We start from the raw sequence: 18,599 nt of genomic DNA on the forward strand, positions 1-18,599 counted from the left end.
TGGGATCATTTTTCTTCTGCTTAAACAACTCGTCAGAAATTTATGTAATTCTATTGGAACAAATTCCCTCAGTTTTTGACTGAAATGTCTTATGTCGCCTTCACTTAAAAATTTTTAATTAAACTTTTATTTTGAGATAAGTGTAGATTCACATGCAGTTGTGGGACACAATACAGAGAGAACACATATACCCTCTACCCACTTTCCCCGAAAGGTAACATCTTGCAAAGCTGTAGTACAGTGTTACAGCCAGGATATTGACATTAATACAGTCAAGATGCAGAATGTTTCCATCACACTACAAGCATCCCTCCTGTTGTCCTTTTACAGCCATAGGCACTTCCCCTAATTCCCTCCTTAATCTCTGGCAACCACTGACCTGTTTTTCATTTCTATAATTTTGTCATACTGTTACAGAAATGGAATTGTACAATAAGTGACCTTTGGGGATTAGTTTTTTCACTCGTAAAAATTCTCTGGACATTGATGCAGGTTTTTGTGTGCATTATAGTTTGTTTCACTTTACTACTGAGTAGTATTCCATAGTATGGAGGTACTAAAATGTGTTCACCCATTCACTCATTGTAAGCACCTGAGTTGTTTCCAATTATCTGCCATCACAAAGAGAGGTGCTAAAAGCATTTGTGTACAAGCTTTTCTGTTAGCATAAGCCTTCATTTCCCTGGAATACCCAGGAGTACAATTGCATGAGTACATACAGTAGTTGCATGTTTAATTTTTTTTAAAAACTGCCAAACTGTTTTCTATAGTGGCTGTACCATTTTACTTTCCCACTAGCAATACGAGTGATTCAGTTTCTCTGCCAGCATTTGGTATTGTCACTATTTTTTATTTTAGTCATTTTGACAGGTGTGTAGTAGTATCTCATTATGGTTTTAACTTGCATTTCCCTAATAGCTAATGATGCTGGAAAATCATTTTGTGTGCTTATTTGTCATCTTTATACATTCTTGGGGAAAATATCTTTTCCTGTATTTTGCCAATTTTCTAATTGGCTTGCTTGTTTTACTGTTGATTTTTACTGTTAAAAATTCTTTTTTTGCTCCTTATAAATTAATATAATTTTTTTGTTTCACTGCTTTTACGATTTTGTCTTTGTCTTTAGTTTTCAGCAGATTGGTCACAATGTGTCTATGTGTGGTTTTCTTTGTAATTATCCTGTTTGGGGTATATAGGGCTTCTTAAATCTGTTGTTTCATATCTTTTATAAGTTTTGGAAACTTCTCGGCCAATTCTCTTCAAATATTGCTTCTGTCCTATCTCTCTCTCCTCTTCTCTCCTCTCCCCAATATACGTGTTAGCCTTTTCATATGTCCCAAATGTCTCTTACATTATTTTCAGTATTTTCCATTCTTTTTTTCTTCTTATACTTCAGTCTAGATATTGTCTGCTAATCATTCGTTTCACTATTTTTCTCTTTTGGTATATCTTCTATGTTCTTGAACCCATCTGTTGTGCTCTTAATTGTATTTTTCAATTAAATTTAATATATTCTCTTTTTTATAGATTTTACTATTTTGCATGTGGAACTCTCCATCCTGCTATTTCCTTAAACATATTAATTATACTGTGGACCCTTTAGTAACACAGGTTTGAACTGTGTGGGTCCACTTATGTGGGTTTTTTTTTTTTCCACTAAATACATAATACAGTACTACACAATTCATGGTTGGTTGAATCTGTGGGTATGGGACTGCAGATATGGAGGGCCAACTGTAAACCTAAACCCAGATTATCAGCTGTGTGGACAGTCAACTTCCAGATTGTTCAAGGGTCAACTATGGTCATTTTAAAGTCCCTGTCTGATAACTATAGAAGATAAATCACCTATGGATCTATTTCTCCTGTCTATTTTTTCCCCTTGGATTTTGGTCAGTTATACCTATTTCCTAGCATGATTAATGATTTTGGAGTGAATTGGAAGTGGTATATGAAAAATGGCAGAGGCTCTGTATGATGTCATCTTCCCTTAAAGAAGGTTAATTTTCTCTGGAAAGTAGTAAGAATAGGGGTGAATTACCTTGATCCAACTAGGTAACCTGTAATGATTCTAGGATGGATCCAGGTTTTTGTGAGGATGCCTCTATTTTCTGTTTTCCACTACTTCTGGGGCCTTTCAGTTATGAGGCCTGAAAACTTAGGATGTTCACAAGCTCCAGCTCCTTGAAGGATCCTGAACTCCCAAACATAAACTCACCCTTTATGTTTTTATCTTCTTTGCTGCATATTAATGCTTTGTCTAACGCCATCTAGGAATTGGCAGGTGCTTTAAGGGGGAAACAGTTCAGAATGTTAGGATCTCTTCTCTGTGATTCCTTTTTTTTAAACCAAGATCTCAATCCCTAAAGTCCTGGATGCTTTTGAATATTTGAATCCCCAATTTTTGTCTCTCCAGTTTTGAGAATGCCAAAACCCCCATACCACTTAGGAATTATCAAATAATTTGAGGAGAAAAGTAGCAGATAATGTGGAGAATGCTGGGCTTACATCAATATATTTTCCTTTTATCTGGGATCTTGGCACTTAAAGGTTTTGCTGCCTTTGCTACTCTTTGATGCCTTCCAACCACTTTTTAAAAATCCAGCTATTATTATCTCAGTGAGAGTATCAGTTTGAACACAAAAAACTCCATCATACTGGGAAACAGAAGTTACCCAAGCCTGTGTAGTCCAGATGTTTGCTTCAGTTAAGACTATAATAATTTGGGTGATTTTATTCAGGATATTTTCAGTATTTTACTTTGCCCATTTTCCTTGATTCAAATCTTCTGAATTAGATTTTTCTTGCCATATTACGCCTTAGGCCAAAGCTAGATTAAGATCACCAGAGTTCCCAAATGCAGAAAAGATAAGTTGGCCTTCTTCCCCTCATAAGAAATTAAAGATAAAAACAACCCTCAATTATAAAATAACCATAAGAAATAATTCAATGCTTTCTAAAAATATATCAAATGTAAATTATTTCCAAAATTTATGGAGCCAGGTTTCCTGAGTGTGGATCCTGGCTCTGCCGTGTGCTAGGTAGGCAAGTTACTTAATCGCTCTATGCTTAAGTTTCTTTAGTTGTGTAATGTGGAAAAGAATAATGTCTACCTCATAGTTATTATAGTGAATAATTTAATATACCTATAGCGCTTAGAACAATGCTCCAGATATAGTAAGTGCTCAATTAATCAGTTAGTGTAAAAGATTATCCAACATCAACAGCTATAAACATAAAATACATCAACATATAACTTACGTGCACTCATAATAAATATGATTTAATAGAGATAAGTTTGATTTATTTGGCAAATTTACTTGAGCCCATTCATCGCTAGAAAATTTTGTGATTAACTCAACATTTTTGGTTTTGTTTTTCCTTCCTTTGCCTTTTTGGGAGGTTGAGGGGAGGCCCTCTCTTCTCTGTTAGCAGGAAGAAAAAGGAAACATTTCTTTCTCAGCATTTTGAGGAGTCACTCAACATTTATTGAGCATTCGTGTTCTGGTCCTTGTGCTATTAACCATAGAGTTGTAGAGATGAATAAGATTCATCCTTTCCCTGAAGGTCTTAGACTTATCAGAGTCAGACAGATAAGTAAGAAATGACATATACATTGAGCCACTGACCCTGTCACAGGGTATTAGAATTTTTAAAAACCTTAAAGTTTATAATCCTCACAACTACCTTAGGATGTAGGCACTGAGGCTCAGAGCACTTGAGTAACTTGCCCAGATGAGATTTGAACCCAGTGTTCCAAAAAATAGGTCTGTGGCCTTCCCACTAATGCTGAGACAGGGATACAGCACATTTCTGCCTAGAAACATTAAATAAAAGGCTGATTATAGTTGTCTACTCATTGCCTAAAACACCTGTTAATTCAGGTATGTGAACCCAAGTCAGAATGCTTGTTTAGTGGCATTTAACTGTTATTTCCGGCAAAGTGGTCAAACTAATAATAAGCAGCCCTGACATTCATACAGCAAGTGAAAACTATGGTGCAGAAGTATTTTTGAATGGGTATTTTTAAATTAAGTGAATCATTTTCACCTAAAAAAATGAGTTATTATTTTAAAAAGAAAATGACTCATATTCTCTTCAATGTGGTGGGCTGTGATTGGAGAAGGCCCTCATATGTATTTCCTATGATATTTTTACCTACATTTGGATTAATTAGCCAAATGGGTACAAACCTGAGCTCCAAAGAGATCATTGTCACAATTTCTACCCTGCAAGAGACCAGTGACTTCCTTAGCTGTAAGAGGAATCTCTAATTCTAGACAGTTTTCAAAGGGAAATGAGTGATGGCAGGTTGGAAGCATGCTATACAAAAAAGGATTACATGTATCCACTTTTCATTTTGAAGGTCAGTCCACTGATAATTTTAACTTACAATATGAGTGTCCAAGTCAGTATACATTAAGTATACTAGTCTTTTTAAAAAAAAACTTTATTGGAGTATAATTGCTTTACAATGTTGTGTTAGTTTCTGCTGTATAACAAAGTGAATCAGCTATATGTATACATATATCCCCATATCCCCTCCCTCTTGTGTCTCCCTCCCACTCTCCCTATCCCACCCCTCTAGGTGGTCACAAAGCACCAAGCTGATCTCCCTGTGCTATGCAGCTCCTTCCCACTAGCTCGCTGTTTTACATTTGGTAGTGTATATATGTCAGTGCTACTCTCTCACTTCGTCCCATCTTACCCTTCCCCCTCCCCGTGTCCTCAAGTCCATTCTCTGCATCTGTGTCTTTATTCCTGTCCTGCCCCTAGGTTCACCAGAAACATTTTTTTTTTTTAGATTCCATATATATGTGTTAGCATATGGTATTTGTTTTTCTCTTTCTGACTTACTTCACTCTGTATGACAGACTCTGGGTCCATCCAGCTCACTACAAATACCTCAGTTTTTTTTCTTTTTATGGCTGAGTAATATTCCATTGTATATACGTGCCACATCTTCTTTATCCATTCATCTGTCGATAGACACTTCCATGTCCTGGCTATTGTAAAGAGTGCTGCAATGAACATTGTGGTACATGTCTCTTTTTGAATTACGGTTTTCTCAGGGTATGTGCCCAGTAGTGGGATTGCTGGGTGGTATGGTAGTTCTATTTTGAATTTTTTAAGGAACCCCCATACTGTCCTACATATTGGCTGTATTAATTTACATTCCCACCAACAGTGCAAGAGGGTTCCCTTTTTTCCACACCCTCTCCAGCATTTATTGTTTGTAGATTTTTTGATGATGGCCATTCTGACTGGTAGGAGGTGATACCTCACTGTAATCTTGATTTGCATTTCTCAAATGATTAGTGATGTTGAGCACACTTTCATGTATTTGTTGGCAATCTGTATATCTTCTTTGGAAAAATGTCTGTTTAGGTCTTCTGCCCATTTTTGGATTGGGTTGTTTGTTATTTTCATACTGAGCTGCATGAGCTGCTTGTAAATTTTAGAAATTAATCCTTTGTCACTTGCTTCGTTTGCAAATATTTTCTCCCATTCTGAGGGTTGTCTTTTCATCTTGTTTATAGTTTCCTTTGCTGTGCAAAAAGCTTGTAAGTTTGATTAGGTCTCATTTGTTTATTTTTGTTTTTATTTCCATTCCTCCAGGAGGTGGGTCAAAAAGAATCTTGCTGTGATTTATGTCATAGAGTGTTCTGCCTATGTTTTCCTCTAAGAGTTTTATAGTCTCTGGCCATATATTTAGGTTTTTAATCCATTTTGAGTTTATTTTTGTGTACGGTGTTAGGAAGTGTTCTAATTTCATTCTTCTACATGTAGCTGTCCAGTTTTCCCAGCACCACTTATTGGAGAGGCTGTCTTTTCTCCACTGTACATTCTTGCCTCCTTTATCAAAGATAAGGTGACCGTATGTGTGTGGGTTTATCTTTGGGCTTTCTATCCTGTTCCATTTATCTATATTTCTGTTTTTGTACCAGTACCATACTGTCTTGATTACTGTAGCTTTGTAGTATAGTCTGAATTCAGGGAGCCTGATTCCTCCAGCTCCATTTTTCTCTCTCATGATTACATTGGCTATTCGGAGTCTTTTGTGTTTCCATACAAATTGTGAAATTTTTTGTTCTATTTCTGTGAAAAATGCCATTGGTAGTTTGATATGGATCGCATTGAATCTGTAGACTGCTTTGGGTAGTATAGTCATTTTCACAATGTTGATTCTTCCAATCCAAGAACATGGTATATCTCTCCATCTGTTTGTATCATCTTTAATTTCTCTCATCAGTGTCTTATAGTTTTCTGCAGACAAGTCTTTTGTCTTCCTAGGTAGGTTTCTTCCTAGGTATTTTATACTTTTTATTGCAATGGTAAATGGGAGTGTTTCCTTAATTTCTTTCAGATTTTTCATCAGTAGTGTATATGAATGCAAGAGATTTCTGTGCATTAATTTTGTATCCTGCTACTTTACCAGATTCATTGATTAGCTCTAGTAGTTTTCTGGTAGCATCTTTAGGATTCTCTATGTATAGTATCATGTCATCTGCAAACAATGACAGTTTTATTTCTTCTTTTCCAATTTGTATTCCTTTTATTTCTTTTTCTTCTCTAATTGCCGTGGCTAAAACTTCCAAAACTATGTTGAGGGCTTCCCTGGTGGCGCAGTGGTTGAGAGTCTGCCTGCTAATGCAGGGAACACGGGTTCGAGCCCTGGTCTGGGAAGATCCCACATGCCGCGGAGCGGCTGGGCCCGTGAGCCACAATTGCTGAGCCTGCGTGTCTGGAGCCTGTGCCCCGCAACGGGAGGGGCCGCGATAGAGAAAGGCCCGCGCACCGCGATGAAGAGCGGTCCCCGCACCGCGATGAAGAGTGGCCCCCGCTTGCCGCAACTGGAGAAAGCCCTCGCACGAACCGAAGACCCAACACAGCCAAAAAAAAAAAAAAAAAAAAACTATGTTGAGTAATAGTGGTGAGAGTGGGCAACCTTGTCTTGTTCCTGATCTTAGAGGAAATGGTTTCAGTTTTTCACCATTGAGAATGATGTTGGCTGTGGGTTTGTCATATATGGCCTTTATTATGTTGAGGTAAATTCCCCCTATGCCTACTTTCTGGAGAGTGTTTGTCATAAATGGGTGTTGAATTTTGTCGAAAGCCTTTTCTGCATCTGTTGAGATGATCATATGGTTTTTATTCTTCAGTTTGTTAATATGCTGTATCACACTGATTGATTTGCTTACATTGAGGAATCCTTGCATTCCTGGGATAAACCCCACTTGATCATGGTGTGTGATCCTTTTAATGTGCTGTTGGCTTCTGTTTGCTAGTATTTTGTTGAGGCTTTTTGCATCTGTGTTCATCAGTGATATTGGCCTGTATTTTCTTTTTTTGTGACATCTTTGTCTGGTTTTGGTATCAGGGTGATGGTGGCCTTGTAGAATGAGTTTGGGAGTGTTCCTCCCTCTGCTATATTTTGGAAACGTTTGAGAAGGATAGGTGTTAGCTCCTCTCTAAATATTTGATAGAATTGGCCTGTGAAGCTGTCTGGTCCTGGGCTTTTGTTTGTTGGAAAATTTTTAATCACAGTTTCAATTTCATTGCTTGTGATTGGCCTGTTTATATTTTCTTTTTCTTCCTGGGTCAGTCTTGGAAGGTTGTGCTTTTCTAAGAATTTGTCCATTTCTTCCAGGTTGTCCATTGTATTGGCATATAGTTGCTTGTAGTAATCTCTCATGATCCTTTGTATTTCTGCAGTGTCAGTTGTTACTTCTCCTTTTTCATTTCTAATTCTGTTGTTTTGTGTCTTCTCCCTTTTTTTCCTGATGAGTCTGGCTAATGGTTTATCAATTTTGTTTGCCTTCTCAAAGAACCAGCTTTTAGTTTTATTGATCTTTGCTATTGTTTCCTTCATTTCGTTTTCATTGATTTCTGATCTGATCTTTATGATTTCTTTCCTTCTGCTAACTTTGGGTTTTTTTGGTCATTCTTCTTCTTCTATCTCTAATTGCTTTAAGTGTAAGGTTAGATTGTTTATTTGAGATTTTTCTTGTTTCTTGAGGTAGGACTGTATTGCTATCAACTTCCCTCTTAGAACTGCTTTTGCTGCATCCCATAGGTTTTGGGTCGTCGTGTTTTCATTGTCATTTGTTTCTAGGTATTTTTTGATTTCCTCTTTGATTTCCTCTGTGATCTCTTGGTTATTTAGTAGTCTATTGTTTAGCCTCCATGTGTTGGTATTTTTTACAGTTTTTTTCCTGTAATTGATGTCTAGTCTCATAGCATTGTGGTCAGAAAAGATACTTGATATGTTTTCAATTTTCTTAAATTTACCAAGGCTTGATTTGTGATCCACGATATGATCTATCCTGGAGAATGTTCCATGTGCACTTGAGAAGAAAGTGTATTCTGTTGCTTTTGGATGAAATGTGCTATAAATATCAATTAAGTCCATCTTGTCTAATGTGTAATTTAAGGCTTGTGTTTCCTTATTTATTTTCATTTTGGAGCATCTGTCCATTAGTGAAAGTGGAGTGTTAAAGTCCCCTACCCTTATTGTGTTACTGTGTTACTGTCGATTTCCCCCTTTTTGGCTGTTAGCATTTGCCTTATGTATTGAGGTGCTCCTATGTTGGGTGCATGTATATATTTATAATTGTTATATCTTCTTCTTGGATTGATCCCTTGATCATTATGTAGTGTCCTTCTTTGTCTCTTGTAATAGTCTTTATTTTAAAGTCAATTTTGTCTGATATGAGAATTGCTACTCCAGCTTTCCTTTGATGTCCATTTGCATGGAATATCTTTTTCCATCCCCTCACTTTCAGTCTGTATGTGTCCCTAGGTCTGAAGTGGGTCTCTTGTAGATAACATATATATGGGTCTTGTTTTTGTATCCATTCAACCCATCTATGCCTTTTGGTTGGAGCATTTAATCCATTTACATTTAAGGTAATTATTGATATGTATGTTCCTATTACCATTTTCTTAATTGTTTTGGGTTTGTTACTGTAGGTCTTTTCCTTCTCTTGTGTTTCCTGCCTGGAGAAGTTCCTTTAGCCTTTGTTGTAAAGCTGGTTTGGTGGTGCTGAAATCTTTTAGCTTTTGCTTGTCTGTAAAGGTTTTAATTTCTCCATCGAATCTGAATGAGATCCTTGCTGGGTAGAGTAATCTTGGTTGTAGGTTTTTCCCTTTCATCACTATAAATATGTCCTGCCACTCCCTTCTGGCTTGCAGAGTTTCTGCTGAAAGATCAGCTGTTAACCTTATGGAGATTTCCTTGTATGTTATTTGTTGCTTTTCCTTTGCTGCTTTTAATATTTTTTCTTTGTATTTAATTTTTGATAGTTTGATTAGTATGTGTCTTGGTGTGTTTCTCCTTGGATTTATCCTGTATGGGACTCTCTGCACTTCCTGGACTTGATTGACTATTTCCTTTAGCATGTTAGGGAAGTTTTCAACTATAATCTCTTGAAATGTCTCAGACCCTTTCTTTTTCTCTTCTTTTTCTGGGACCCTATAGTTCGAATGTTGGTGCATTTAATGTTATCCCACAGGTCTCTGAGACTGTCCTCAATTCTTTTCATTCTTTTTTCTTTATTCTGCTCTGGTGTAGTTATTTCCACTATTTTATATTCCAGGTCACTTATCCGTTCTTCTGCCTCAGTTATTCTGCTATTGATTCCTTGTAGAGAATTTTTAATTTCAGTTATTGTGTTGTTCATCATTGTTTGCTCTTTAGTTCTTCTAGGTCCTTATTAAACATTTCTTGTATTTTCTCCATTCTATTTCCAAGATTTTGGGTCGTCTTTACTATTATTACTCTGAATTCTTTTTCAGGTAGACTGCCTATTTCCTCTGCATTTGTTTGGTCTGGTGGGTTTTTATCTTGCTCCTTCATCTGCTGCATATTTCTCTGTCTTATTTTGTTTAACTTACTGTGTTTGGGGTCTCCTTTTCGCAGGCTGCAGGTTCGTAGTTCCCATTGTTTTTGGTGTCTGCCCCCAGTGGGTGAGGTTGGTTCAGTGGCTTGTGTTGGTTTCCTGGTGGAGGGGACTGGTGCCTGTGTTCTGGTGGGTGTGGCTGGACCTTGTCTTTCTGGTGGGCAGGGCCACATCCGGTGGTGTGTTTTGGGGTGTCTGTGAACTTAGTATGATTTGAGGCAGCCTCTCTGCTAACAGGTGGGGTTGTGTTCCTGTCTTGCTAGTTGTTTGGCATGGGGCATCCAGCACTGGAGCTTGCTGGCCACTGGGTGGATCTGGGACTTAGCGTTGAGATGGAGATCTCTGGGAGGACTCTCACCGATTGGTAGTACGTGGGGCCGGGAGGTCTCTGGTGGACCAGTGTCCTGAACTCAGCTCCCCCACCTCAGAGGCTCAGGTGTGACACCAGGCCAGGGCATCAAGACCCTGTCAGCCACACGACTCAGAACAAAAGGGAGAAAAAAAGAAAGAAAAATTATAATAATAATAAAATGATTTAAAACATTTTTAAAATTTATTAAAATAAAAAAAATAATTAAAAAAAGAAGAGGGCTTCCCTGGTGGCGCAGTGGTTGAGAGTCTGCCTGCCAATGCAGGGGACACAGGTTCGAGCCCTGGTCTGGGAGGATCCCACGTGCCGCGGAGCAACTGGGCCCGTGAGCCACAATTGCTGAGCCTGCGCGTCTGGAGCTTGTGCTCCGCAACGAGAGAGGCCGCGATGGTGAGAGGCCTGCGCACCGCGATGAAGAGTGGTCCCCGCTTGCCACAACTAGAGAAAGCCCTCACGCAGAGACGAAGACTCAACACAGTCATAAATAAATAAATAAATAAATAAAAGAACGTGAATTTCTTAAAAAAAAAAAGAAGAGAGCAACCAAACCAATAAACAAATCACCAATGATAACAAGCGCTAAAAAGTAAACTAAGTTAAACATAAAAATTAGAAACAAATTAGTCGCAGACAGCAAACCCCAAGTCCACCACCTCAATTTTGCGATGATTCATATTCTATTCAGGTATTCCACAGATGCAGGGTACATCAAGTTGATTGTGGGGATTTAATCTGCTGCTCCTGAGGCTGCACGGAGAAATTTCCCTTTCTCTTCTTTGTTTGCACAGCTCCTGGGCTTCAGCTTTGGTTTTGGCCCTGCTCTGTGTGTAGGTCGCCTTCAGGCATCTTTTGGGAAGTCTGAGGTCTTCTGCCAGTGTTCAGGAGGTGTTCTGTAGGATTTGTTCCACATGTAGGTGTATTTTTGTTGTACTTGTGGGGAGGAAGGTGATCTCCATGTCTTACTCCTCTGCCATCTTGAAGATCCCCCTCTATTTAGTCTTAAAAATGATAGAAGATTCAAAATAAAAAGGTGTTAGTATTTGTTGAATTTTAAACTAATTTAAGGCCAGAATTTTAGGAATTTTTAGAACTGATAACTTCTTGTTTCAGAGGACATCACCTATTGGCAAACTGTGGTACTGCAGTTTCACTGCATAAAGAGGAAGAGATTATCAGGCAGCCATGGATTTGGAGTTAAAGAGCTGGTAAAGCAGGCAGCTCAGAGAACATGGGGCCCTGGAAGTCTAGAAGGAAATGCTTTCTCTCTTCTCTTCCCATTCCCCTCATTGCTGTGATGTACATTTCTGACAGAGAACCAGAACTATAACCTGAACAAATTACATATTTGTGAGTTGTGACTGTTGCTGAAATCTACCACTGGTGTGACATCCTGACCCATTTAGATAGACATTGGATTCAATGAGCCAATTGTCCTTGTGCTAACAGGTAAATTCCGAGCTATCATTAATCTGAAATTAAAGGGGGGAGCATTCATTATAGCATTGCACTTTGATTTTACTTTTGCAGTGCTATAGCTGATAGCATCAGGAAAATAACTTTTCAAATAAAAATGTATCTTTTCTCCCAGGTGGGGCTGGGACAGAAGTAAAGGGAGAGGAAGATGGAATAGGGGGATTCTATGGTCAGTTTGAACATTAGTCTTACTGTGCTGGAAGTAATTCCTGACTCTAACTGCAGAAATTTCATTCTTTTGCAGTGACATAAATGTAGTCTGCTCAGCTGGTTTAGTTTCCATTTATATTTTGTAGCACCCCAGAGCTACTTTTTTTCTTTTTAAAGAAGCCAGCAGAAGCCAGCCAGAAGAAATCCTGATAACTTGAGCATGGGAAGGTCCTTAGGATTTTGAGAGCAATCTCTTCTCCCTGCCTTTCAACCTCTTTCCCCTTTGAAGGGTATGTTTCAATGGATGTATTTTTCAGAGTACCTTCCTCTGCATTTTATTTCATCTTATTTAATGGACTTCCTATTAATTAAGAGGGAGAATGAACTAGGAAATAAGCACGGTGTGGAGTTAGAAGTAAGGTAGGGTTGTCCTAAAGGAAATGAAGCTGAAGTTAGAAAATGTGCCGGCCCGCCCTTTTATTCTGCTGTCCTAGGCTTTCACTGAAGTTTGTGTTTGGGGATACCCATTTACTCCATGCTGAGTCCCAAAGGGATGTGCACAAGAGCATTTAGAAGGGGAGGATTTGGCACCTGTATGGTGACCCCCAAAGTAAAAATCCAAAAAAGTTTAAAATGTAAAGTATTTTAAAGTAGCACTGTTTTGAAACTCTTTTGGTCGTTCATCCTTGCATAGACATTTTGCAATGCAGGGATCCTGAATTCATCTCACCTGATTCCCCATCCTAGTTGATGTGAGGCTCATTAGACTCATCTGACTCAGGGCCACCACGCCCCATGTTTCTTCTCTTTCTTTCCATTACTAGCCTGGTCTCAGTACATTGATGTGGATTCTTATATCATTTTAAAAATATCTTTTCTTCCAGCTCCCCTTGAGCTTCTGTTTTTATCCATTTACTTACAAATAGATTTAATTAGCTTAGAATACTACCCCCAGAATTTCTTAGTTCTTTCCTTCTGTTCTACAGAGAGAGACACAAACTTCATGCTGGTGACAGTGAGACCAATGGGAACTTCAGAGGGGCATGCATTTTCTTGCCAGAAACTGTAAGGAACAGCCTTGAAGAGGAAAGTTGTAGGCACTCTTTAGTCACCACTTCAAGGGTTGAGGTTGCTGGGTAGCTGTCCATGATGGTTGTGGGGTATGTGCATGCACACACACACACACACACACACTCACATGCACTCACAAACACATACACATCACAGTGACAGATGACCCATTGAAATAATTTCAGAGCTGTTCTGTGGTTGCTACGACAACCAATGCTCTCTTGGCTTTCATCTGGCCATGTGACAGGGACTTTGACGTCAGCCGGAGGCAGAGTCTGTGGCTGAGTCCACACAGGCAAAGGCCTGTGAGAATCTGGTGGATGCTGGCCGCCGCTGCTGCTCTCAACGCTGCTGCCGCTGCTGCTTCTGCGTCCCAGGGGCTGCGGAGCATGGACTGTTAAATCCTGCACTTCTTCTGTGTAAGGTAATTAGTTTGCTTTATATACAATAGTTAGATGTGTTTGTAGATCATTGTGGCTTTCCCCTCTCTCTTACCTCTTACAAGTTTGTCTTCATGAACAATTATTGTTGTACCAGGAGAAAAATGTGAAGCAGCTTCTAGTTGTTAATTTTGGGGTGGAATCTCTGGCATTTGGTTAAATTTGGATTCATGTTCTGTGAAGTAGGTTAAAATATAACCGCCTTTCTTGTTCAACACTTGCTAACATGGCATTATTTAGAGATACAGGTTTTGCAGCTTGAGCCAAATATTCCCCGTTGAATTCCAGGAATCCTCCCTTCAGTATTGCTATGGGTTTAAAGACTCCAGCATAGCCTTGCAATATGTTGCTAACTTTGTTTTTTTTTTTTTAATATTTTCTACCATATTCTGAATCAGCCGAGAGTAGTTTGGTATTTGGTTTCTGTCTTGTCTGTAGCATTCGTAATTAGCAACAATAGGCACGGCGGGAAAGAACATTATACTTTGAAACAAAAGTTGGGGTTCTTCTAGTAAATAAAGTATTCTGAAAATACCAGGGAAAACTGTCAAGAGCTTCCTGTTTAGAGAAAAATAATCCGCAGTATGCCAAGGAAGTTGGGGTGGAACCTCTGACATGTGCTCATGCAGTTGCTTTTTGGTTCTTAGAGCAAAGTGCACATTTTCAGTATCTTCCTCTGAAAATTCAGCTGTGAAGAGAATAGCATTGGATGGTCTTCACTAAGGAGGCATGTAAGCTATTTTTATATTTAAAAATTGAAATAATTACCTAGAGAAGAAAACAGTAGCCTTAAAACTAAATTATCATTGGTAGATCTACTTTAATTCAAACACAGATATAAATAGCCACTAAAAATCGCTCTAGATCTTGAATGAGTAATTTGATAACTGTGATTAATAAAGCTTTTAATCTCTATTCCTATAACAATATATACTGCAAATGGGAGGGGGTTTGCATTGTTGTAGTTCATTTCTTTCCCAAGTTTAGTAATTTTGAATTTTCCATTATTGCACACAAGTTGGATGGTTTTTGTAGCTTGTAATTCAACAAAAACCTCTGGTACTGAAGTTGATCGAGCCTAGATTTATAAGCAGGTATCTAAATCTTACAAATTTAACTGGAAAAAAAGGCAAATTTTAGAGCAGCACAAGTAATATACCTACTATTTTGATGAATAGAAAAATCATGGTTTAACTATGTAAATGAAGAATACACATTTTATAGTATGTGAGTTACATATCAATTTTACAGTATGTGAGTTATATATCAATATAGCAAGAATATATTATTCTTTTCTACATTCTTTATTAGTTTCTGAATTCTGATCACCTTTATTTTACTCTTGGAGATGAACATTTTGAACAGTATTTAGCTTCAGTAATAAGTGAATAATTGTGAGTGCATAAATAATTTCTCAATAGCTTTCAGTGAGTGAATATTCATTTAACTTGCTGGCATTTGATATGTCTATTTTTGGCCAGAGTCTCCATGGAGGATTTTCCAAAAAGTCTTAATGTGCTTACACTCGAGGCACATCTACTGAGGCGTTATCTCATTGTTTAATTTATCTCATAATTATAATAACTCAGAGGCCCTATTCTTAACACTCCTAGAAATATGTTAATTGATTTGCAGTATTTCAAGTGAGCATGAGTAGGACCCGTAGCCAGTAACACTGTCATTTAAAAGCGGTCTTTGATGGGGTACTTTGATGTTTGCTTCTTTTACTCAAAATAAGGGATTTTCGTTATAGTTTTTCCAGGTAGTGAAGATTTTCTTGATGCTCTCTCTATGTTTTAAAGTTATAAAATGATTATATTCAGTGCCCTAATAAAACAGACTGGATTTCAGCAATACGAAATAAGTGAATATTTTAGTGTTGATTGGCAAAATGACAATGATAAAGTTTATCATTAGAAGAAAACAACCTATGCTATGATGGCAGAAATACTTTAGAATCTACAGGTCTTTTCTTATGGCAAAATAAGGGGAAAAAATGACTCTCATCAGAATCATCTATTTACAGCAATGAGACTGTGTTGATTTCAAGGTCAAGTTTGCTTCAACTTCAAAAGATACTAGCAAGGAATGATTTACTCTAGAAACCTGGATGTTGCATTATTAAATGCCTTATGTACAGTTTCAAGGGATTTTAATCTTTTGGGTGCCATGGACCTCTTTGGCAGGCTGGTGAAGCTTATAGGTTCTTCTTAGAATGATGATTTTAAATGCATGGCAAAGTATGCAGGATGACAAAGGGAATTACTTTTATTGAAATACATTAACCAAATTTTTAAAATTGTGATGTGTGTGTTGTCAATAATTCACTATTAAATAAAACAAATTAGCAGCAGTTATAATTACTACCATAGTTATAATAACTACCATAATTTTGAAGTAGTGACGAACCTAAAAGGTATTTCGAGATGGCTACAGTGACTGTAATGTGATGTGAGAATATCTGTGATTTCTCTTGGCAACAAAACCACAGGTACGGTGGTTTATGCTCTACATTTTAATCTAAATTTTACTTTGAGGTTAGTGAAACTAAAGATAGAGTATTTTTCCCATCCAAGTTCCTGGATCCCATGAATTCCCTCCACTCCTGAGTTAAATGATATGTAAGCTTGTGATGCTAAAAGGTCTTGGAACCGCACCGGACAAAATCCACACCACCATTTCCACATTCAGCTCTACCACATCTGATTTTTTCTCTGAATGTGTGAATTTCACAGTATTCTCTAATTTCTCTGTGAAAGGGGTGGTATCCACATCGCTACCAAATTGTAAATTTCTTTTGTTTTCCTCCTTAATCCATAAGTAGGCTTGTGTACTTGGACTGAGCTCATACCTAGTTAGACAGGGGTTAAGAGGAAAAACTTATAGTGTTAATGCAAGTTATGCAAGTTAAAACCATGGACCATAGAAGTAAGACTATAGCTATTTACAAAGGGACCTTTATCCAGTCAAAGAAAATAAGCAAGTAGCACTTTCATGAAGAATGCAGGATGTCATATGAGATCGTAGCTGAAGAAATATTCTAGAAGGTACTTTGTGTGCTCACAACAATTGAAATGAGCATTAAAGAATTTATGTCACTTTTCAGTTTGATGTAAAGCACATACATGCGTAAATTGATCAATTGTAATGTAAATTTCAGTTACTCTGGATAGAGCCTGCTGGTTCACCTGTCAGAGCTCCCTGGAACAGGAGACATTCATTCAAAGTGAAATGGGGAGTGGAGACACTTCCCAAGTAATCTGAATGCAAAATCTTATTTGACTTATTGGATATTCAAGAACAACACAGGAAATATTAATATTATTGTTTAGGGTGACTTACATAAGAATTGTCTCATTTCCCACGTCACTCTTAGCTAGCAGAAGATATTGCCTAATTTTCCTCTGCAGCTAACTAAGTGACTTTGCAGTTAGTTGGCTGATGTCGTGTATCGCTGCCTTTCCAGCTCTGCGTTTAGTCCTTGCATCCTTTCTATTACATCAGCACCATCACCCCAGCATAAGAAAATTGGAGCTATGACATTATGCACAAGCTGGTGTTTAAACTCAATCCAAATCCCTAACATTTGAAATGGAAGCTTAGCAGTTTTTCTTCATGTGTTCTCAGGGGAATTACGAAAGAGGATTTTCCCAAACATTTCTTATTCTTTGGACTAGAAAAGAACACCTTCTTCGGGGGCTTTGAGTGTCTGTGGCACCTTGATAAAGAAACTTGGAAAAAGTCAAAAATCTCGGACTCCAGTTGGAAAGGAATGTGCCATTATTTTTCATGAAATCCACTGTTATTTTAATGGTACCCTGTGATGGAAATCAACTAGAAATAGCATTCCAAAATGCAGTATTTTTTATTGTTTCCAGAAGTGATGCCATAAAAGTTAGTGCCCATTAAGACTTCGATACAAAAATAATATGATAAATATTTAAATCCAACGGAGCCATCTACTCCAAACCACAAACAGTCTGTTCTTTTTATTTCTGCAGTGAACTTTAGGGAGTTTTTGGACATATTTCTGTAAATGCCTTTAATTAGAGACATAGCATCCCTTTAAACTTTAGTTTACATTAATGTAAAACATAGTATACTTACGTCACACTCAAGTTCTATATTTGATTTTCAAGAAAGAAATCTCTAGTCTGAAAGATAGTCCAGCTGCTGCCTGTCCTAAAAGGAGGATTGTCCATATTTTCTGATCTCTGAATTCCAGTGAGTGCAGGAAAACCAAAGACTGCAAACTGCTTTCACGCCAAGATGAATTCTTTTATGGATGATTCTAGAGTTGCTTGACTTTTATGAATTTAAACCTTACCCATGAGAGGTGAATGTTGAGAAGAGTGTTGTACTCTTTGGCTGACGCTCTGCTGACTCCCACAGACTTTCGTGTGATTCATACAACTAAAAGCACGACCACTTTTGTGATGGCCATATTTACAACATCCTTGGAGATAAATTTAAAAATAGCATCCCACAATAGTTATCTGATCCTGTGCCTTCCCACGTTTTACCATGGATCAGGTGAAGCATTAGGTAGCATCACTCAATCAGCAAGCATTTTATCAAGGGGCTACTGCATCCACAGTATCGTAGTAGGCATTTTGGGCTCCTCCCTCGTGTGGTCTTTGAGGGATATGCCACTGGCATAAAGAGCCCAAGTTAACTTTATAGACTTCTGACTTTTGTTTGCTTGAGCTTTTATTCAAACATTCAGTCTTTCATGCATTTAATAAGTTTTGAGCACCTACTGTGTGCCAGACATTAGACTAGACATTAGGGATGCTGTGGTGAACAGGACAGACAAGGTCTCTGCCATCATGGAACTTACAGTCTAACTATATAGGGGACCTGCCCAGAGACCTAAGTGTAACAGCAGCCAAGGTTTCTCCCTCACAGCTGTGCTGGCCAGCGTAGTCAAAAAGAGAATCTTCTCTATAAGGGAAAGAAATCAAAACAAAAGAGACAAGCAAACAACCTGGGAACCATTAGATTTTACACCAGAGTCGAACCTTAGCAGAGGCATTCCTCAGCTGGTGAACAGTCAGCCTAATTTGTAAGCAGTCTGTTCATATCAGTGTCAAGGGTTCCAGATCAGTACACCCAGCCCTATTTCCAAAAGCTGCTTGTCCTCTCCCGTTCAGAAGATATATGAGACTGGTAGGGACTGACCTAGAGAATAAT

General features: G+C 38.0%; 1 protein-coding gene across 11 annotated transcripts in view; it reads left to right on the forward strand.

Annotated features, from left to right (window-relative positions):
- Nucleotides 1-18,599, forward strand: part of NCALD (neurocalcin delta) — a 445,048-nt gene that overhangs the window by 343,592 nt on the left and 82,857 nt on the right. Inside the window, exon 1 of one of the 11 annotated variants that reach the window (XM_007173402.3) lies at nucleotides 13,257-13,390. The exons of the other annotated variants lie outside the window; for them this stretch is intronic. The gene's annotated coding sequence lies outside the window, so the exon portion shown is untranslated. Of the gene's footprint in view, nucleotides 1-13,256; nucleotides 13,391-18,599 lie in introns of those variants that run through there. 11 annotated transcript variants of the gene reach the window in all.

This window comes from Balaenoptera acutorostrata, chromosome 17, assembly GCF_949987535.1.
Source record: "Balaenoptera acutorostrata chromosome 17, mBalAcu1.1, whole genome shotgun sequence".
NCBI lineage: Eukaryota > Metazoa > Chordata > Mammalia > Artiodactyla > Balaenopteridae > Balaenoptera > Balaenoptera acutorostrata.